Source organism: Phalacrocorax aristotelis, chromosome W, assembly GCF_949628215.1.
Source record: "Phalacrocorax aristotelis chromosome W, bGulAri2.1, whole genome shotgun sequence".
Taxonomy (NCBI): domain Eukaryota; kingdom Metazoa; phylum Chordata; class Aves; order Suliformes; family Phalacrocoracidae; genus Phalacrocorax; species Phalacrocorax aristotelis.
The window spans coordinates 31,080,202-31,101,417 of NC_134310.1; the positions used below are offsets into that span (position 1 = coordinate 31,080,202).

Here is a 21,216-nt window from a genome sequence, read left to right on the forward strand (position 1 = left end):
GAAAATGACCATTTTTTGTAGGGTAAAAGCACAAAAAATCCCCACAGAACTCAGTAGTTTGGAAAAGCAACCCCAATTATTACATTATGTAAAGAAGGCGGGGAAAAAAAGAAAACCAAAACAAAACCCTATCACAACCCTGATGCCACATGCCTACCAGCAGTTCCTGGGGCTTATTCTGCGGGGGTGGGGAACCCAACCTTTTTCCCCAGGTTTGCTGTGCTGCTTCTCCTCCCTCGGGCATGGGGGGGGCAGTGGCATGGACAGTAGCAAGCACCAGATGTTTTTAAGCGGTCGAGAGGAAAGGACAAATGCTCGAGACGCTTTGCTGTTTGGTGCAGAGGCAATGAATGGTGCTGCTGGGGCTGCGAGGGGGAAGGGTGCAGAGGAATAGAAGCTCTGTGGATGCAGCCAAGTTACGGTTTCTGGATGGTATTAATCGAGAAGAGTAATTCAGATAATGCTGCTGCCCAGCGACCAGAATTGGGTACTGAGCCCGGGAGCCGCGCACGCGCGGTGGCGTCCCTGTGATCCCCATTGCTCTCTCCGCAGGTAACAGCCCTGCGATGCTGCGGTGCCTGCGAGGTGATGCTGCCGTGCTCGTTGCTGCTTCCTGGTAAGGAAAGGCCTCCTCCGCTCCTGCTGCAGCGTGGTGGTGTGTCGGACACGATTCCCTGTGTCGGGTGAGGCCTAGGGGGGCCGGCGAGGTGAGCGAGCGCCTTTGGTGGGTGCAGGGGTGTCTCCTTGTGTGCCTGCACTACTGGGGCTGGTGGGATGGGAAGCTTCAAACGACCCGCCGAGGCAGGCTTCTGGTATGCTAAAGGCGAGTGGGTGAGGGCAGCCCTAGGAGTTACTCGGGAGCTGATAGAAGGGAAGAGGGAAAGGAGGAGGAGGATGATGACCTTTTCCCCCTGCCCAGGGTGCAGAAGATGGCCGACTCTCCAGCTCACCAGAGCTCCCCCTCAGCCTCCCCTGGCCCCCCTTGCCCAGTGCGCCTCCTCCCAGCTCTAGCACGAGGGAGCTAGGCTACGTGCCTAGGAAGCCTCATCTGGTAAGAGCTGTAAGACACCCACGTATTCTCTTCAGGTGGAGGACGGCCTAGAGTCTGGAGCTGCAGAAGAGGCAGGGAGGAGAGAAGGGGAAAGAAGCATCTGAACGGCTAAATTGTGCCAGCAGCGCTGAGAGCGAGAGTCGCGGTGAGTCCTGGGCCACTGGGGCCCCGTTGCCTCTCTTGTGCGTCCTGGGCCCTCCCTGTCTCTCCCCTGGCCCCCTCTCTTTCCTTACCTGCTGCAAAATTTTATTTTTTCTTTTGCGCCCCCCCGCACCTTCTTTCTCCATCTCGCTCTGAGTGGCTCCCTGCCTCCCCGTCTTTTTCAGTCCTCCCTCTCTCTGTCCTGTAGCCTGTGGCTCCTTTTTCTATCTCCTCCTCTCTCTGCCTGGCTCTGGCTCCGTTTTTTTATTCTTCCTGCTCTGTCCTGTAGCCTGTCGGTATTTTGTCTTTCTCTGGCCCTCTTGGTCTGACTCCCTGTGTTACCGAAAAACGCGGTAAAATCGGAAACGACTCCTCAACGCCAATTTAGTATTAAAGAGCAGGCATTCTTTATTCACGGCGCCGGATGCACGGGGGATCGCTCCTCCTGGCGTGCGTACCTCACACACCTTTCCCGTACAATTTGTAGATCAAAATTTTACGTATTCATATATATTCATTATTGTCCTGTCTACTGATCGGTACAAACTTGCTCGTTCCGTATGTAAATCGCTGCGCAGGCTCGGTTGTCCTCTTCCGTTGTTCTCTTCTGAGTAGGTGGTATTACTTGGGTCGGTGGTGGTCTGTGAGACGGTGGTCGCGATCTCCCCCTGCGTAAAGGAATTACCTTTTTACCTTCTTGGCTAGTTTTCTCAGTCCGCTCCACGAAACCGCGTTTTGTCATCCTTTTCTGACAGAAGCACATTGTCTGTTCTGTTCGCATTAACGATCGCCTAGGGACTAAAATGCAGATCGACGGATGCGCTGATTCGTACGCTCCATGTTCCCGTAATGGAACACTGTCTCTGGTTGGTTGATTTCACCGCTTTGGTTACATTTCCCCCGTATGGAAGTTCTGAAATAATAATTTTCTCAATACTTCCATCCTAGATCAATAATATTCCACTATGTCAGTTCGGTGTTTGGTTCATCTTCTCAAAGTTTTCACTTGATTGTGGTCTCCAGGGTGTATGCAGGTCCCATTTTCTACCCAAAATTTTATTAATTTGTTGAACTACCTCTGCAAAAAAATGTGGTGCTCTATCAGAGGACATTCCCATTGGCACTCTAAATCTTGGTATTATTTCTTTCAGCAACGTTTTAACTACTACTCTAGCTTTGTTGGTGCAGCACGAGAAAGCTTCTGGCCATCTAGAAAATTTGTCAATCAGCACTGACAAATACTGCTCTATCTATTTTGTCTGGGTAACTCAGAGAACTTAATTTGCTAATAATTTCCGGGAGAATTTTTTGTTTTGTTACTCCTAAAGGTGGTTTCCTTTGGTTCAGGGGATTATTTCTAGGACAGATTGGACACTTAGCTACTATGGGTTTAACTATTCTTGTCATGCCTACACACGCTACAGATGTTTTTAAACTCAAAACCGTAGCATCTACACCCCAATGTGTTTGCTCATGCTTTTCTTTTCAAGTTCTGTCATAACTTGTGGGGTTGTTATTATTATTACTTGTTTTTCTGGTGTTATCTACCACCTCTCTGTGTTTTGTGATGTTTCCAATTGTTCTGCTAATTGCTCATCCAATTTATTATATCTCGGTTTCAACTTTGGAATTCTGATCTGTTTTACTGGTACTAGCGCAAGGATGCCTTGCTCTGCAGTCCTCTTTGCAGCTTTATCTGTCAATCGTTTGCTTATGTTTACAGCCGTCTGGCCGAATTGATGAGCTTTGCAACGCTTTACCGCCACTTCTTTTGGTTTCTGCACATCTTCCGGAAGTTGGAGAGTGTCGTCTTTATGCTGTATCGATGATTTTTGGGCTGATGGCAGTCCTTTCTCCTTCCCAATAGCTCCATGATCGTGGATCACACCAAATGCACGTTTGGAATCAGTCTAGATATTTATCCTTTGTCCTTCTGCCATTCGCAGAGCTCGCTTCAATGCTACCAATGCTGCTTTCTGTGCTGAGGTGTTTGCAGGCAGCACCCCTGACTCCGTTCCCTCGGCGGCGATAACGACAGCATATCCGGCCATTCGCTTCTCTTCTCGCCCAGAGCTTCTTCCATCTGTAAACAACTCCAGATCAGGATTTTCCCAGAGGTTTGTGTCTCAGGTCTGGTCTGCTGGAATAGACTTGTTCAATAGTTAGCAAGCGATCGTGTTCGAAATTGTCCGTAAGGTTTTCCGTTGTTAAAAACGTAGCAGGATTCAGTATAGCAGTAGTCTTCGATTCCACATCGTCTTGTTCTAACAGAACAACTTGATATTTCAACATTCTGCTAAGGGATAGCCAACGACCCCCCTTTTGTCCTAAAACAGTCACCGCTATGTGCGGGACACATACTGTCATCTTCTGTCCCATTGTTAACTTTGGGGCTTCCCGGATCGGCAGCGCTGTTGTTGCTACTGCCCGTAAACACCTAGGCCGTCTTTTACTCACGTGGTCGAGTTGTTTGGAGAAGTAGCCCACAGGTCTCTTCCAGGTTCCCAGTCGCTGTGTCAGCACTCCAAGGGCTAAATGTTGTCTTTCGTGGACAAACAACTGAAAAGGTTTAGCGAAATCAGGTAGGCCTAATGCAGGGGCCATCATCGAGGCTCTTTTCAGTTCTTTGAATGCCGTCTGGCATTCGGGCGTCCGGGTTAAATATTTATCCTTTGATTCTTTCAATGCCTCATATAATGGTTTTACATAGAGTCTGTAGTTCAGAATCCAGAGCTGACGCCATTTCACTGTTTTCAGAAAAGCTCTCAGTTCCTTCGGGCCGCTAGGTTTGGGAATTTGACAAATAGTTTCTTTCTTTTCACTTTCTAATTGTCTTTGTCTTTGAGATATTTCAAATCCTAAATAAATGGCTGCTGCTTCTCCTATTTGGGTTTTGTTTCTGGAAACTCTGCATCTTCCTTGGCCCAGAAAATTTAAAAATTTCAAAACATTATTCTTTACTTTCTGCCACTATCAGAATGTCACCTGCATTCTGTAACAATATGCCTCTCCCTGGGTTCTGTTTTTTCTATACATTTCTACATTTCTAATTTTTTTCTTGCCAGCTGAGTCCCAAATATCGTAGGACTAATTTTAAATCCTTGTGTAAGTACGGTCCATGTTAGCTGTGTCTTTCATTCTGTGGTGGGGCTTTCCCATTCCAAAGCAAATAGGCTTTGACTTTTTATGCCTGGAGGTATGCAAAAGAAGGCATCCTTCAAATCTAGTACAGTAAACCATTTATGCTCCTCCTTTAAAAGAGGTCAGTAAAGTGTATGGATTAGCTACTACCGGATGTATGTCTTGGGCCACCTGATATATAGCCCTTAAATGGTGAACTAGCTAATACTCCTTGCCTCTAGATTTCTTTACTGGCGACACAGGAGTACTATATTCTGATTCACATTCCACTAAAAGCTCATATTCTGAAAAATTTTATAATTAACTTCTCTAATCCTTCTTGAGCCTCTCGCTTAATAGGGTATTGTTTTTGTCTTACCGGCTTGGCTCCAGGCTTTAAGGTTACTTTTACCGGCTCTGCCCACTTAGATCGCTCCGGAGCTCCGCTCGCTCAAACCAAAGGAATTACTACGTTTTCCACTTCTTCGGGAACCTGTTCCTCCCTGGAGGAATCCTGTAACATAAACGCTCTCGCCTCTGTGGCTTTTGATTCTGGTATTAGTAATTTAATCTCTCCATCTTTAAAAGTTACTTGAGCATCTAATTTACTTAATAGATCTCATCATAACAGAGGCAGTGGACATTCAGGCATATACAGAAATTGGTGAGTTGCCCATTGCTTCTCCAATTTAAACTTTAATGGCTCTGAGAGGGGCTAATTTTTCTTTGCCCTGTCGCACTAACAACACCTACGGATTTATGATTAAATTTCTCTTTACGTGTATTCAATACCAAAGAAGTGGCTCCCGTATCTACCAAAAATTCTATTTCTTCATTCCGTAGCTTCAGTGTAACCAGGTGTTCAGCTAGGGTTGATTCCCCTGGTCTCCTTCATGCCAAGCTACTTCAAGCATTTTACCCAGATCTCTGGATTCAGGTTCTTCTAGCTTCTGAAGGTTTCTTCTCCCCCCCCCACTATCTGGGGCTGATTGTCTTATGAATATAGAGACCAACTGAATTGCTTTTTCTGGTTTTTCTGCGTTCAAATGAGTATATTTTCTGGCAGTCACCTTCAGTCTTTCCATAAAGGCTGAAGGGGACTCCTTTAATTCTTGTCTCGCTTCATAAATTTTGACCCATTTATTGCTTTTGGCATTGCATGTCTTACTCCAAATAAAATCTCTCTCTGACATCTAGTCAACATTCCCCTGGGTCCTGGCTGATTCGGGTCCCACTCGGGATTTGTAGATGGAAAATTCTTATTAATTGTTCTCTGTAAATTCCTGTTAGCATGTGCTCCCTGCACCTGCCTTCTGGCTGTATTCAATACTATTTTCTTGTCAGTTCCATCAAGTGAAGTATCCAGTATCACAAGTAGAGCAACACTTCAAGTTCTCACCACATTTTCCTCTCTCCAAAAACATTGCCGTAGAATCCTGTGGACGTATCTCACGCTGTTTCTGCCACGCTGGATGATTCCACAGTGTAAAGAACAAATCAACATATGCCACTTCTTCCCATTTGCCTTCCCTTTTTACAAAACAACATTAATTGCAAGATGGTACGATATTGCAATGTCTCGTGTTCTGGCCATTTGTGCCCACCTTCCAATTGATACGTTGGCCACCAATGATTGCAATATTCAATTAATGGTTTCCGAGTTAGTAGGTCATCACCCCCGATGTCTTTCCAGTGCTTCAAAATACATCCCAAAGGTGTTCTCTGTGGGATAGGTTTCTTACTCAGAAATGCTCCCATCTCCCAGTCAACTAGTAGTTGTGATTGTGCGCTATCGCAAATAGTAGTCAGAGGGACTCCAACCCCCGTGAGAGGTCTCACTGGAAATCCGCCACTGGGATCTGTAGCGCCCTGCTAGATATCCCTGGAGACTTCAACCCCCTGTTGAAGACCCCCCTACCCTCGGGTCCCGCTCCACAGGCTTTCGCCTAGCAGAGACTTACCAACCGAGGTACCTCTTGGCCCCAACCCTGCGTGGCTTTTGCCGCGCCTTACGGGCAGGCCCGTGGGACTCAAACCCACTATCCTATCCTATGTGGGAAGCTAACCCCACGTATTATTCTACCTAAGTTTCTTCTTAAAAGAATGCCTTGTTTACTTCAGTCCAAGGGATCTTGCTCAGAATTCTCTGGCCTGGGGATCGGAAGCTCTCCCCGAGAATTTCTTGGGGCTGGCTGCAGGTCCCACGGTCCCGCGGATCCGTCGAGATTCAAAAGCAGGGTCCCATCTGGGGTGCCAAAACTGTTACCGAAAAACGCGGTAAAATCAGAAATATCTATTCAACACAAATCTAGTATTAAAGAGCAGGCATTCTTTATTCACAGCGCCAGACGCACGGGGGATCGCTCCTCCTGGCGTGTGTACCTCACGCACCTTTCCCGTACAATTTGTAGATCAAAATTTTAGGTATTCATACATAGTCATTATTGCCCTGTCTACTGATCGGTACAAACTTGCTCGTTCCGTATGTAAATCGCTGCGCAGGCTCGGTGGTGGTCCGTGAGTCGGTGGTCGCGATCTCCCCCTGCCAGAATTGCCTTTTTACCTTCTTGGCTAGTTTGCTCAGTCCGCTCCACGAAAGCGCGTTTTGTCGTCCTTTTCTGACAGAAGCACGTTGTCTGTTGTTCTGCTGACGTTAACGATCGCCTAGTGACTAAAATGCAGATCAACAGGTGCGCTGATTCGTACGCTCCACGTTCCCGTAATGGAACACCGTCTCTGGTTGGTTGATTTCATCGCTTTGGTTACACCTGTTCCTGTTGTTCAGTTTCTTCTTTTTTGGCTTTGTTTGATTCTCTCTGTGATTCTGTTTTTCTCTGCCTCGCTTTTCCCAGCTCCCCGTCCCTCACTTTGAATGCCCGTTATCCTTCAGCAGCTCACTCTCCCTTGGTTGCCATCCCCGTTTCTGAATTCCTCCTGCTTTGCCACGTAGCCCGTGGCTTTTTTCTTAATCTCTCTGTCTGCCTCAACGCTCCCGCCGCGCTTTTTAATTCGTCTGCTCTGTACCCTGCTACTGTTCTTGCCTTTCTGAGTTCTTCTCTGTCCAGCTCCCTTTCCCTGTTCATGAATTCGTGTTCTTCCTGCACCCGCCGCTGTTCCCTGTGATCTCCGTCTCTCTCTGTCCAGCTCCCTGTCCCTAGGTTTTAATTCCTGCCTCTGCCCGCTGTAGCCCGTCTAGATTTTTCTCTCGGCCTCTCTCTCTGTCCGGCTCCCTCTCTCTGTGTTCTAATTCCACGTTCTCTGTCACGTAGACCCGTGCTATTTGTTTGTCCTCATCTCTCTCTGTCCAGCTCCTTGCTGCTATGTTTTATTTCTTCCCTCTCTCTCTGTCTTTGTAGCCCATTGCTGTTGTTGTGTTTTTGGTTTTTGTTTTTTTTTTCCCACTTGTTTCTTCGTTTGTCTCTGTCTGCCTCCCAGTGCCTGATCTTTAATTCCTCCTTCCCTGTTGGGCCGCTGTTCCTTTTTTCCATTCTACGTTGTGTTCTCTTTGGTCTCCTGTTCTTATTCATCGGTTCCCTCCTCGCCGCCCTGTGGCTTGTCCCCATTTTAGTGTTGCCTCTCTTTCCCTCTCTCTGGCTTCTTGCCCCTGTTTTTAAAATTCCTCCCTCTCTTCTCTCTTCCCTGTTGGCCGTGTGATCGTCAGCCTTTCTCCACCTCTTTCTGCCCAGCTCTCTGTGTCTATCCATTAATTCTTCCCTCTCTGCCCTGTAGCCTGTAGCTTTTGTCCTTTCTCCATCTTGCTGTCTCTGGCTTCCCCGTGACCCTCTTTTAGAATTGTTTCTCTCTTCTTTCTGTACGCATTGCGATTCCTTTTGCTCCCCATCTCCCTTTGTTTTGGGTGTTGTTTTGTTGTTGTTTTTCTGGCTCCCTGTCCCTAATTCTTAATTCTCTGCCTTCTCGTGCTCTGTACCACGTAGCCCCGTGGTTTGTTTTGTGGTGTTCCCTCCCCGGCCCCTTCCCTCCGTCGTTGGCTGTCTCGGCTCCCTGTCCCCGTGGCTTCATTCTTCCCTTTCTGCCCTGTTCTTGTCGCTTATCTTGTCTTTCTCCATCGCGCTCGGTCCAGCTTCCTGCCCCTATTCTTCTTTCCTCCCTCGCTGTCGTGCTGCCTGCCCCAGGTTCTTTGTGCGTCTCCAGCCTGCTCCTCTTCCTTCTTTGTTGGTCTGTGTCCTGCTCTTCCCTCTTTCTGCTGCCTCTCTTCCCCTCTCTCTGCTGCTTTTATCTCCACCTCCGTCAGGCTCCCTGTCCTTCTCTGGCCGTCCTGTTCCCTGCCTCGTGCCTTCTCACTACACGCACACACGTCCCCCCCGCCCCGTCCAGCCGGATGCCGCTCTTCTCTTCTCTCTTCCTACTGTCCCGTGCCCTGCTCCTCACCTTTGGTGGCCTCCCCCTCTGCCCAGCAGCCCGTCGCCCCAGGAGCCAGGCGACGGACGGTCCGTTCCCTGCCAAACCGGGACAAGCGCGTGCCGTGGCTTAGCCCCAGCTGGCTATTCTGCACCAGGGAGCTGCTTGCTCGCTCCACCCTCAGTGGGCTGGGGGAGAGAGCTGGAAGGGTAAGAGTGAGAAAAATCATGGGTTGAGATCAAGGCTGTTTAATAGGTAAAGCAAAAGCTGTGCGTGGAAGCAAAGCAAGGAATTAATTCGCTCCTCCTTTTTGGCGGGCAGGTGTTGAGCCACCTCTGGGAAAGCAGGGCTCTGTCATGTGTAACGGTTACTTAGGGAGAGAAATGCCGTAGCCCCCGCCCTCCCTCCCCCCCCCCCCCCCCCCCCCCCAAGGACTCCCCCTTCTTCCCCCAGCTGCGTGTGCTGAGCATGATGTCAAATGGTATGGAATATCCCTTTGGTCAGTTAGCTGGGAAAGCTTTCCCAGCTGTGTCCTCTCCCAGCCTACCTGCTGGTGGGGCACTGAGAGAACCAGAAGAGGCCCTGACTGTGGAAGCAGTGCTCAGCAAGAACCAAAACATCTCTACATTATTAACGGTGTTTTGAGCATAAATCCAAAACGTATCCCTTCCTAGCTACTGTGGAGAAAATGAGCACTATCGCAGCCAACACCAGCTCCGTGCGGCTGCGGCAACGGCGGCCGAGGTGGCCTTGGGGCAGGGGGGGAGCGTTGGGGACCCTGACCCACGAATGGCTCCTGGGACTTGTTACGTGCGCGCCTGCACAAACACCTGCCCTCTCCTTTGCCCTCAGGGCTGCGTTTGCGCTGCCTTTGCGTGGGGCAAGGGGCTGTGATGGAGCCCAGGGGAGGAGGTGGTGCACTGTGGGGGTGAGGGGAGGGGGCCCCCCGTTGCTGCTGCGCCTCAGCTGATGGCGGGGTCTGGATGGAGGAGCCCCAGGTGCGGGCGGTGGGGCTGACGGTGCCGGCTCCTCCCTGGAAAAGGGGTGGTGCCCGGCTCCGGGGGGCCAGTGTGAGCCGAGGGCGGAGCGGAGCTGTGGCCGAGCGTCAGCGGGCTGCGACTGTAGCGAGGGAGGAGGTGAGCGGGGGCTGGGTGGTGGAGCGCTGCGTCCCGGGTCAAGCCCCGAGGAGGGCTGCGGCGGGGCAGCGCCGGGTCGGAGCCGGAGCGGGCGGTGGGGAGAGCGAGGCTGTGCTGAGGGCTCGGTGGGGCTTCCGGGTGCATCGGCGGCCGGGACGGTGGCCCGCAGGGTCCGAGAGCGGGGAGGGCGGGCTGGCGGCGTGCCGGGAGCTGTGGTGGTGCGCCTGCCGGGTGGCCGGGCGGCCGTGTTGTGGCGCAGAGCGTGCCGGGAGGTGTAGTCCTTGCGGCGCGCAGCTGCCGGGCGGCCGTGTTGTGGCGCAGAGCTTGCCGGGAGGTGTAGTCCTGGCGCAGTGGCTGCCGGCGCTGTCACGTGGTTCGCCGGGGCGTGGCGGGAGGCGCGGTCTTCCGGCGCTCGGGTGCCGGGCGGCCGTGGCGCGTACGGTAGGCGCGGTGTATTTTTGGGGTTGGATTCGTGTTGATTTCTGGGGGCTTGCGGGTGCGGCCGCTCCCCGAGAAGCGGTGAGTTCCCCGGGAGCTGACAGAAGGGAAGAGGGAAAGGAGGAGGACCTTTTCCCCCTGCCCAGGGCGCAGATGATGGCCGCCTCCCCGGCTCGCCGGAGCTCCCGCTCAGCCTCCCCTGGCCCCCCCTTGCCCCGTGCGCCTGCCCCCAGCCCCGGCACCTCCCCTGAAGCGTGCTGCGTAGCCCTTGGCCGCCCCCAGGCCCTGTCGTGAAGGCAGCGAGCCGGCCCTCAAGCGCACTGGATTCCCCCTCGGCGCAGGGGCCCTTAGCAGTAGCGCGGGGAAGGGGCGGTGTGTCCGGAAGCCCCTGCGCAAGGAGGGGCTTTGGTCAGGGTCGATCGACGGTAATGACGGTCGCTGTTTCTTCTTTCCCTCTCCCAGAGACCGTGCTGAGGACGTGGTTGTCTGTCCTTCCCCCGGGGACGCCGTCGACTGCGGCCGTCTCAGGCTTGCGTGGCTTCTCTCTGCCCGGCTTTGCCATCCTCGCGGCGCCGGGGCGAAAAGGGACACACAGAGCCCTTCCTGGCTGTGGACAGGAGCTGCCTCGGCTGAAGCTGGAGACGCCAACGAAAGGTAAAGCAGAAGAAACTGAAGGCGCTCTGGCTGCCAGCTGCCTTCCTGCTGCAGGCAAGAGAGAGCCTGTCCCTGCAGGTGAGGGAGGAAGGATCCCCCTTCATAGCCCGCAGCGGGCCGGGCCAGGCCACCAACGTGCACCGCAGGGTCCGTACGCGGTAACCCGGAGTTGGGTACGGGCGTGTAGTGCACGAGCGAGCTAGGCTACGTGCCGAGGAAGCCTCATCTCGTAAGAGCGGTAAGACACCCCCGTGTTCTCTTCAGGTGGAGGTCGGCCTAGAGTCTGGAGCTGCAGAAGAGGCAGGGAGGAGAGGAGGGGAAAGAAGCATCTGAACGGCTAAATTGTGCCAGCAGCGCTGAGAGCGAGAGTCGCGGTGAGTCCTGGGCCACTGGGGCCCCGTTGCCTCTCTTGTGCGTCCTGGGCCCTCCCTGTCTCTCCCCCGGCCCCGTCTCTTTCCTTACCTGCTGCAAAATTTTTTTTTGTTTGGTTTTTTTTTTTTTTTTTTTGCGCCCCCCCGCACCTTCTTTCTCCATCTCGCTCTGAGTGGCTCCCTGCCTCCCTGTCTTTTCAGTCCTCCCTCTCTCTGTCCTGTAGCCTGTGGCTACTTTTCTCTGCCTCTCTCTGCCTGCACTGGATTCCCCCTCGGCGCAGGGGCCCGTAGCAGTAGCGCGGGGAAGGAGCAGTGTGTCCAGAAGCCCCTGTGGAAGGAGGCTTTGGTCAGGGTTGATCTGCGGTAATAACGGTTGCTGTTTCCTCTTTCCCTCTCCCAGAGGCTGTGCTCAGGATGGGGTTGTCTGTCCTTCCTGTTCGTCTCTTCCTCTCTCTATTCCTTTGCGCTGGTCCCTCTCCCTATTGTTTATTGTTTTGCTTCTCTGAACCTTTTTTTATTCCCAGCGTTTTCCCGTGACAGGAGCAGCAAAGAAGGGAGCGGAGCATCGGGGTATCCATGGAGAGAGCATTGGGCGTTCTCCTGTCTTTGTGGGGCTGACCCTGAGGAAGTGTGGTACGTGGGTCGGTAGCATGAATATATATATTTTGTGGGTGCACAAACCCGTTTCAGAGTGTCAGAGGGTAAGGGTTTTGTTCTGTTCAGTGTAAACATTGTTCTGTTTGGTGAATTTGTCGAAGATGAGAGTTCAGTGGGGGAGGAAGTCAGCTCTCTGGCTGGTTTGAGGGTAAGGTGGGCTGTACGTGTTTGTCGGTCATCTCTCACCTGCCAGATGTTTTGAACTAGTTGTATCTGGTTTTCGTAGGGAGTCACGAAGGGGTTTGGGGCTCCCCAGTGGCGGGTGCTGTGGCCAAAAGAGAAAGCAGGGTCACAGAGTGCTTCATTTACGGGGCTGGCCTCGGCCATCTACTGCACAAACTTCTGGTATGTAGCAATCGGGACTCGATTTCCTGAAGGAGGAGAGGATGATGGAGCTCGTTATAAGAGCATAATCGTTTTGTCTTCTTTTGGCAGTACGGGCACCCGAGGACCAGCTTGCTTTTGAGGAACGGCACGAGGATGTTGGTGTCGACGCTCAGCAGAGGAAGGAAGCTTCTTTTGGAGGCCAAGAAGATGAAGTAGACTGCTTATTTGTTGTGTTTGATTTTCATTGCGGGGATGGGGAGGGGTGGAACATGCAAAACGCGGTCCTGGGCAGGGGAGGTTTCTGACGTGGGAGGCCGTGAGAGAGATCATGGACGCTGCTGGACAGGCGTTAGAACCCGTTGCTCAGGTTGGACGGACCCAGCAGAACCACCGCACCATCTTAAGTAATGCCTGCTCACGTACTGAGGTTTTAGTAGTTGCCCCCGCATCAGCTTTGGCTTTTCCTCGTCGAGCTTGTGTTTTGGCAAGAAGCGTCTTTCGTTAAGCGTTTGGGTCTAAGGGGTGTCCGTGAGGCTACGTGGTGCCCATCCCCATGAGATTTTGTGACCATCAAGTGATATTCAGCATCCATCTTATGCCCGTCTCCTGTAACTACTCTGCAGTTTTCGCTTAAGGCTTGATAGCGCAGCGTTAGCTGAGGGCGGCATTTCCCCCGCTGGCCCCTCCACGCCGACGGCGTTTCCCCTGCCGGCCGCTGTCCGTTCCCTGTAACTGTGACTCTTGTCCCGGCAGAACCTTTGCCAAAGCCACCTTTGTGCTCCACAGCAGTCTGTTTTCTGTCTCGAGTATGTTTCTTTTTGGTATCCGATACCCCAGAGCTGTGTACCGTTGGCTCAGGTCTCTTCTTGAGCTTCTGCGAGAAGAGAGAGCCTTCATCTGTTTTAATCCATGTGTCTCCTGGGGTGTTTTTTTGTTGTCCTTTACAATTTAGTTTTGCCCCAGCTACTGAGGTGTTAATTTAGCTGCTTCATACGGTTCCCGATACGCTTGTGTATTTCCACGTTTCTTTTCGTGTTTTTTGTCCTTTGAGACTGATCTAGTTCTGTTAAGGGACTGAGCGAGAGAGAGCGTTGAGGTGACTCCGAATGGTTGATGGCTTTACAATAAATGATTTACTTTATAACCAGAGATATTTTTTGAGAAGGGGTTCTTAAAAGATTTCGTTCTGCTTTGCCATTCCGCTGGGGTAGATGAGCCCCAGCCTTTTTTCAGGAGGCTCATTCTGCTCCTGGGCTTCTCTGGTACTGTTCCTTGAGTTGGTTGCAGGTTTTGAGCTGTCTAAGCTCTTTGGGTAGGTGTGTTTTGACATTCAGAGATGGGGAGGTTTCTGGCTGAGGTAAGAGATTAAGGAGCAGTCAAAGTTGAGCAGCAGATATATATTAGGAAGTACACTTGTACGAGCTTTTGTTTTCCCTTGGGTCAGTAAGTTTTTGTTGGGTGTTCAGGGGTAGCAAGATGGTCTAATAGTGTGTTTTGGATTATTTGGTTTTGGGGGGGTGTTATGGTTTTGTCGGGGTTTTTTTGTTTGTGGTTTGTTGGTTTTTTTTGTGTGTGGTAGGTTTTTTGTTTGTTTTGTCTTGTTTTCCAGGAATTTTGACTTGACTGAAGGTAGAACCTTATATTTTTTTCCACCAGTTTTGCCTGTGTTGTGCAAGTTGTTGACGTTATCTCTCAATAGGACTGATGGTGAGATGCTGCGGTAGGGGTTAGGGTGAGTGTGTTGTACACATCTGTATATGGAGCTCTAGCCTTCCTTCAGAAAGCAGCAGGGACGTAACGCATAGTGTGTGTCGGTGTACGGGACTGCTCGTCGCCTTTCCCGATCGCCCGCAGAGTACCACGTTGTCCCGAGAACCTTTGCAGCTTGCGGCAGGTCCCTTGTAGATTATAAGCATCAGGGCTTCTGTTATTTTGTGGGCCTGTAGAGAGCACGGAGTCTGCGGGAAGCCGGAAGGTGGGAGGTGCTCGCAGAACGCGGGGCAGAGGTGGGAAGGGCGGCTCCCGAGGAGCGGCTGACAGAGGGGCTTTAGGGGTGCAAATACAGGGCAGGAGCTGTCGGGAAGGAGTGAGGTTCCTTCCCTGACAGTTCAGGAGGAGAGGAGGGGTTTTTGAAGTCTTGGTACCGGGGAATGGTTGGGAAAGGGGTGTTTAAGTGTTAGCTAATGGTCGTGTTCTGTGTGCAAGCAGCCTCCGGTAGCCCAGTCTCCTTCCCCGTATGTGTCAGCGCGGCCACTCGAGCGTGCTGTCTGCCGAGAGGTTCTCCACGCGGCTGTTCATGGAGTCGCTCAGGAGTGAGTTACCTACAAAAGGAGAGTGTGTCGCTACACCAGCCACGCCTGTTTGCTTCCCGTATTGCTTTTGGCATTTGCCCTATCGGTGTCCGCCTGTGCTTGAGTCATCTGACACGAACTGTGATTTTTGTGTGTTGCGTGGTTTGACTTTTTCTTGCAGTTTAAGTAACAGGTCGAGGGTTAAGCAGGACAGTCGAGCGAGGCGTGACGGCAAAGGCGAGCAGATGGCGTCGTGTGCTGTGACGGGGCGGGCTGTGAGGTCACTCGTCTGGGATTTCTGCCTTTGGGGTCTCTGTGTTGCCGAACAAGTCGGTCAAAAGGATTTGTTAGTTTGTTTTGCGTGGTGAGCTCTTGCTTTTGGAAAGCAGTGTCCAACATCTGTGTGCCTCTCCGTATTTCCCCAGAAGTGGGCCCGGCATTGAAGGTGACGGTTCCCCAGCCATCGGGGACGGACCGAGAATGCGAGCAGGCACCTGACGTGGCCACTGACCCGGGAGGCACGGATTGGGAGGTGAGCGGAGCCGTGTTGGCACGGTAGGGGAAAGGATGAGTCTGGAATGTGGCTGTTGGTGCAGATGCGCGGTAGGGAGCCGGACACGGAAGGGAGGGGGCGAACAGAGCATCGTGAGAAGGTAGGTCAGCACGTGACAACGGAGGGGTCGTGCAGTGTGAGCACCTATGTGACTAGTTAATGAAGGGACTCACAAAACTATATGCAAAGCGGGATGTCTGCCCCGAGCTCGTTGGGCAAGGTGAGCGATGAACAGGGAGCCGTAGCAGCTGTTATTTTTGAGGTGTGGAATTGTTTGTGAGCGGGCGGCCGCTTCCAGGCGCAGGGGTCGCCTTGTCTCTCTGGTTCTCTAGGCACCGTAGGTGGTGGCGGCCACGACATCCAGCCTCATTAGAGCGTGGGGGAGCGGAAGTTCACGGCGCTTCCGAGGAGGCTGTTGTTGCGGAAGTGGCTGGCGTTGAGTGGTGCGATGCTGAGTGATGGCACCGCACGTTTGGAGATGAAGAGTATCCGTGTGACCGCAGCCCCATCCTACGTAGCCTGTGTGGCCTTTTTAAAGGACGGCTTTTGAGCCCCCAGATTTGGAAGGGAAGCTGAGGGGCCGATGCGGTCTTTGTGCGGGTGGCCGGTCGGTTGGGGGAAGCGCAGGTGGGGCAGGCAGGGGTTGTAAAATCAGCGGAGGGTACCGTTCAGAGACCGGACACGTTTGGGCCGAGAGAGGTTGTGGTGTCCTTTCTGCAAAACAGAAGCATCTGCCAGGCAGGGGAGTTCCTGCCTGTGCTTGTGCTGTTGTGTGGATTTTGTAGTCTGTCTTTGTTCCTTACTGTACTCGGGTCTCGATGTGTCTGTTGTTCTCCGTGCTGAGCAGGCACCTAGGTAGCAATATTGAGGGTTTTGCAAGCCCTGGCTCATCGGCATAATGGTAACCGAGAGCTTCCTTTCTCGCATTTTAAGTCTACTGCATAGATTTGTCTTGTGTCTGAAATATTAGACCTTTATAGAAGGTCATCTTTTTGCAGCGGTGATTAAGGCGGCCTCGATACTGCTGCTGAGGAGCAGTCTGAATACGCAGAGCCCTTTTCTGGGACCTGTTCCCTGCACCTGAACGTTCTGAGGTCTTTAAGAGTGGCTTGTCGCTCGTACGTCGTCCTAGTTGTGGGTATATGGTTTTATTGCAGGTGATGATGGTAGGTGACTTCTCTGCGGATGCTATAGCTTCTTCCTCGCTGCCGTATAGATCTTCTCGCCCGGTGGCATCTCTGGGCCGGAAGTCCGTCGTCTCGGTGAGAGTTTTCTTAGGTGCCTCGATCGCGTCGCTTGTAGTATTTGTGAGCGGTGTCGGTCCGTGCATGTCGATGCCTGTGTCAGAGCTGCTCCGCCTGGGGGTGTAGCAATGGTAGAGCGGAGGAAAGAATAGCAATAAGAGTATATGGTTAATGTTAATATGCATAGACTGTTTTGGCAACGCCCGTACAACCCTCGTCGGAGCGAGTGGCCGTTGGCAGCGGGCGAGGATGGTAATTTCCGGGGTGTTTTGTGGGTGCCGAGGGGATGACCGTAGCTGCCTGGGAGAGGCAGCTAGAGTGCTAGCTGAGCAGAGGGCACCTCTCAGCTGTTCAAGCTTGTACGTGCGTGGGGCTTAACATTTGATTGAAGGTATTTCCTTTAATGGCATGCAGTAGTTGGGCTCTAGATGGTATTCCTACGTGGAAGCAAGACCTGTGGAATGGTTAAGCTGTTGCTGTGCGTCCAGGTGACTTGTTCTATCATGCTGTTCTTGCAGAGGATGAAGATGGAGCTGTGCAGGGTGATGGAGCAGAGCTGAGTAGAGCACACTAAGGCAGCGGGTCCGTGTGCGGGATTAAAGGGAAGATGCGACCGAAGGCTATTTGAGGAGCATTTCAGGCGAGCTGGGTCGCAGTGAGGGGGCGCATGGGGCTGGTGACTTTGTTCTCTTTGCTCTCAGGAGCACAGCGCTATCCCTAGGGGCTGGCAAGGTTCTAATTGTGGGGCCGGCGCCCATCGGGTGCTTCTTTTTGCGTTACAGTTTAAAGCGTGGATCGCTCTGATGTTTGAGGAGTTTCTGGGCAGTTGTCGTCTGCGGCGTCGTTCCCAGATGCGTGAACAGCTCTGCTCTGTCGCTGTCTGTTTTCAGGGAGCGTGATTTCTTCCCTGCATCCTTACGTTCTTAGGTCTTGTAGCTGGGCTTCTTGTGCCTCCTCCCTCTCAGTTTTGAGAGGAACTTCTTGTCACGGGCCCTGACGCTCTTCTAATCATTTTGGATCTCGTTAGGGCCTCCTTGCATCCCTGTCAGGGTTCTGCAGGTCTTGTTGCTGGACGAGCTCTTCCGTCCAGTTGTCTCTGTGTTTGCCAAGAGCGTTCTCTCGTCTTGGAGGCGCGCAGTTTGTAGTGTTTCTCATAGCGTTGGTGTGTGCGTTTTGTGAGTTTGGCTCGGAGCCGCCTTGCTGGCCGTGTAGAGTCGGGTAGGTGGCACAGCGATGAGAGCTTAGGGTTCATCTGTTGCTGTGCTAAGGCTGTTGGGGGAAAGGTGGTACCGTCATCTCGGATGGAGTGGCCCTCCTCAGCAGGCAAGGACCGTAATCACCGTGACGTTTTGTGGGCTCGGAGGCCGTGACCGTGGCTATCTGGGAGAGGCAGCTAGAGTTCAGCTGAGCAGATTACCTCTGCAGGGTGTTCAAGCTTGTACGTGCGTAGGGCTTCATGTTTGATGTCATATGTTTGTTTTTAATGGCAGGTTATAGTCGGTGTTCAGGAACAGTTAAGGTACTGCTGTGCAACCAGGCGACTTGTTTCGTATTGGTTTTGGAGATGCCGAGGGACGAGTCGTGCAGGGCGACGGAGGGGAACTGAGGGGACCGATGTAAGCGGGTGAGTCGGTGCGTGGTGTATATAGAGGGAAGATGTGACCGATACCTCTATGACTCCATTGCTCCTTGCGTTTGTCTTTTGTTTTGGTTTTGAAGTAGCGTAGCAATGAGCAAAGGAGGCAAGTCGAGCAAGGCGAGTGGTGATTGGTGGGCTGAAGTAGCAGCTCTTTTCTGAGGTGTTGTGTTGCTGGTGAAGTTATAAGCAACGCGTGTCGTTTGGGTGTTACGGACGGCGGGCGAGGTGCCGTGTTCAGCTGCAAGTGACGTAGGCCGGGTGGGAGGCTGTCGAGGGAAAGGGGTGCGAGACGGGGATCGGTGCGGGCAGGCTGTGGCATCGGGCAGCATCTCAGGAGGTGCCTTTTCGCTTGGCTTTTTGCAGGTGCCGCTGGCAGGCTCGGAGTGCTGCTGCCGCACGCCTATGAGAGGTCTGAGAAGGTGGGGCAGCGGCCAGCATCTAAGACCAGAGAATGCTGTGGTCCGTCGTCGAGCTCTTCAGTTTTGTAGGTAACACGTGGGCCGTCTTTGGAACGGCGTATGAGCATTAGAAGTGAGCTGGGTAGTAATGAGGAAGTCACGGGGCGGTGATTTCTCACGAGCGTAACGGTAGTTTACTGTGTGTTGATACGTTTGGTGCCACAAGCGATGACGGAAGCGGGGTGTGATGCTGGAATCTGTGCAGAGCAGGTGAGCCGATGGGCATGTTCGTTTTGATGAGGGGGGTGCTCTGGAAGAGATCTGTGTTGACCTGTGTGATACTTATTGCTGGCTCTGGGTTTTTTCCTTTTTTACATGATGAAGAGGCACCTGGCCACTGCAAGAATATCCTGGTTAGCTGGTGTGTTTCTTGTTGTGAAAGGATGCATAATCTGACCCATCTGAAAGCCCCACAGTGTGACTTTTGTTAGGAAGAGATTTTGAAAAATTGAGATATTTCTTATTCAGTGAGGTTGCATTCTATGAACTTGCCATCAGAGTGCATCTTAGAGACAGTGTCTTTGTCAGCAGAACTCATCAGCACAAGACTTGCAAAGTATTGCTTTTTTTTAAAGACAAAAAAATCCATGGTCCTTGCGGAGATCCAAGCGCAGCACATACTCCAAAGGTTGATGGCATTGGTAGTGCTTGGGTTCTCAGTTGTAACAGTCGAGATACCATAAAATGCGGTTCGCCTGCATGCTTCGGTACAGCCGAACGCATTAGCAGGTCTGCCGGTCCTTCTTGGTAGCCCCGTGTATTGCAACACTGGGGATTTGATTTGTGTGGTTTTTTGTTGTGGTATTATTTTTTCCCCCCCCAAAAAAGTAAAACTGTATCGGGGATCTCTTCACTCACCGATTCTTCTGTCATAAATGAAAGTTTAAAAAAAAGCTAACATCGTCTGATTTACGACGTGACTTGCGCTCTTTCAGCTGTAACTGCCAAGCAGATGTAGGGTACGATTTGTTAGGTGTACTTAAGCAGGTAGGTATTTGTGGTAAATATTTAATGAGGGGCGACTGAATGTTGTGGGGGGGTGTTTCCTGCCAGTATTTTGAGGGAGCGCTCTTAAGTACTTTATTTCAGTCTCGCTTTCGACGCGCGTTTCCCTGGCAGTTCAGCAGCATCTCTTGGGCGGGGCAGCTGGGCGGACGTCCCTCCCGACTCCGTAACACGCCAAAACCCCCCAGTCACGTTGCTGCTGTGTATTTTGGAGATAGATAATCTTATGGCGGGCGTGAACGGCTGTGCGAGTTGAATGAACGCAGAAGGAAAATGGAAAGCTTTTAGAGCCTAGACGCTCATATTGGATGTGCGTAAACACGCGCCCGCCTTCTCAGCACAAAGTGAATTACTGAGATTTATTCTTAATTTTTTACGTTACTCTTTCAAGTTTGACACGCTTCACTTCAGGCTTCGTGGAGCCAGGCAGCAAGACGTGCGGCGGCAGGGCGAGGGCTGTAGCTGCTGCGGTGGGTCTGTAAGCGGAGGTTCCGGTTCCGGTACAACTTTGCCCCGCAGCCTCACGGGGTTATCTCCCCGCAGCGGTGCCGTAAGGAAGGGATGAGACGTTTTCCAGCACCAGCCAGAGCGTTCAGTGTTACGCAAAGGATCTGTTCAAAATGGTATCGGTTAGTCTTAATACCGTTTTCAAGCGTTCCAATCACTCTAGCTTTTAAAGGATGTGTTGTGTTTTGACGTGACCCGTTTGCCTGGAATCTTGCTGCGGCTCAATTTCCTTCCTACCCCTTATGCTGACTGAGCTCCTCCATTTTCTTCTGTGCTATTTTATTAACGTGCTGAAATATAGTTTGGGATTTCTGTTTTTCAGATGTCGTCTAAGTGTCTCGTGATGCTCAAGAGATGCCTGCCGGTCGTTAAGCGTGGTGAAGGTAAGGGGCCATCCCTCGGCCTGGAGGCTCCTGGCTCTGTCTCCAGCGGGTGCCCCGCAGGTGCGGCCGCGAGGGCTGCCCGGTGGGGAGAGTCGGGGCCCCCAGGGACCGGGGCTGTTTGTCACCCCGGGGAGCCCGTCCCAGTGCGGGAACATGTCCGAGCGGAGCCCGAGAGAGACGTGACACCGTCCTCTGGCACGCTCCTGCTCTGCCGTGGGGCAGCCGCCAGCCTGCGGACAGGGGCTGGGGGGGCTGCAGCTGTTTGGGGGGCTGCCCCACCTTTTAGATTTTAGCAGAGCTCCCCCTTTTCTGGGGGGTGTGGGAGGGGTGTGCGTGTACCTTTGTAAATGGCACTATTAAAGTAATGAGCTGCAGGTTGGAGCAGGTTCCCTTGTTTAGTGCCCTTCTTGGGGGTGAATAAAATTGGGGGAGTCCTGGGGGGGGTGTGATGATGTCATGTGGGGTGCCCCGGTGTCACTGGGGGAGCTGATAATGCGTCAGAGGAACAGGTGAGTGGGGGCGTCATGTAGGGGTTCCCCCCCAAAAAGGGGGGTTACAGCCCCAAAATGCCTGAAAATTCAGGGGGGCTATTACAAAAACCTCTTATATATATTGACATGTGTAATATTAATTTATAGATGCATAAAGGGATTTTGAGATAAGAACTTATCTCTCCTATATTATATAACGGATTTCGGGATACAAAAATTCTGCATCGAGATGCAGGGTTTTAAAACACAAAAGTAACTCGACCGTCTATATATCTAGATCAAAAAATAAAGGAGTTTAAAGTGAAAAGGATAGATGAAGGAATTCAAAGCAGAAGAAAGTCTGACTAGAGCGAGCATCTACGCTTAGTGTGTGTTACATAGTCTAAGTAGA

The 21,216-nt window shown here is 52.0% G+C and overlaps 1 long non-coding RNA gene across 1 annotated transcript; it reads left to right on the forward strand.

Annotated features, from left to right (window-relative positions):
* The first annotated feature begins 1,084 nt into the window (after window positions 1-1,084).
* Window positions 1,085-20,720, forward strand: LOC142049355 (uncharacterized). Its single transcript, XR_012657690.1, has 8 exons — window positions 1,085-1,196; window positions 10,708-10,899; window positions 11,164-11,273; window positions 11,811-11,903; window positions 12,154-12,272; window positions 12,363-12,466; window positions 14,971-15,077; window positions 20,274-20,720. It is a non-coding gene; the product is annotated as an uncharacterized LOC142049355 (long non-coding RNA).
* Window positions 20,721-21,216: the final 496 nt, after the last annotated feature.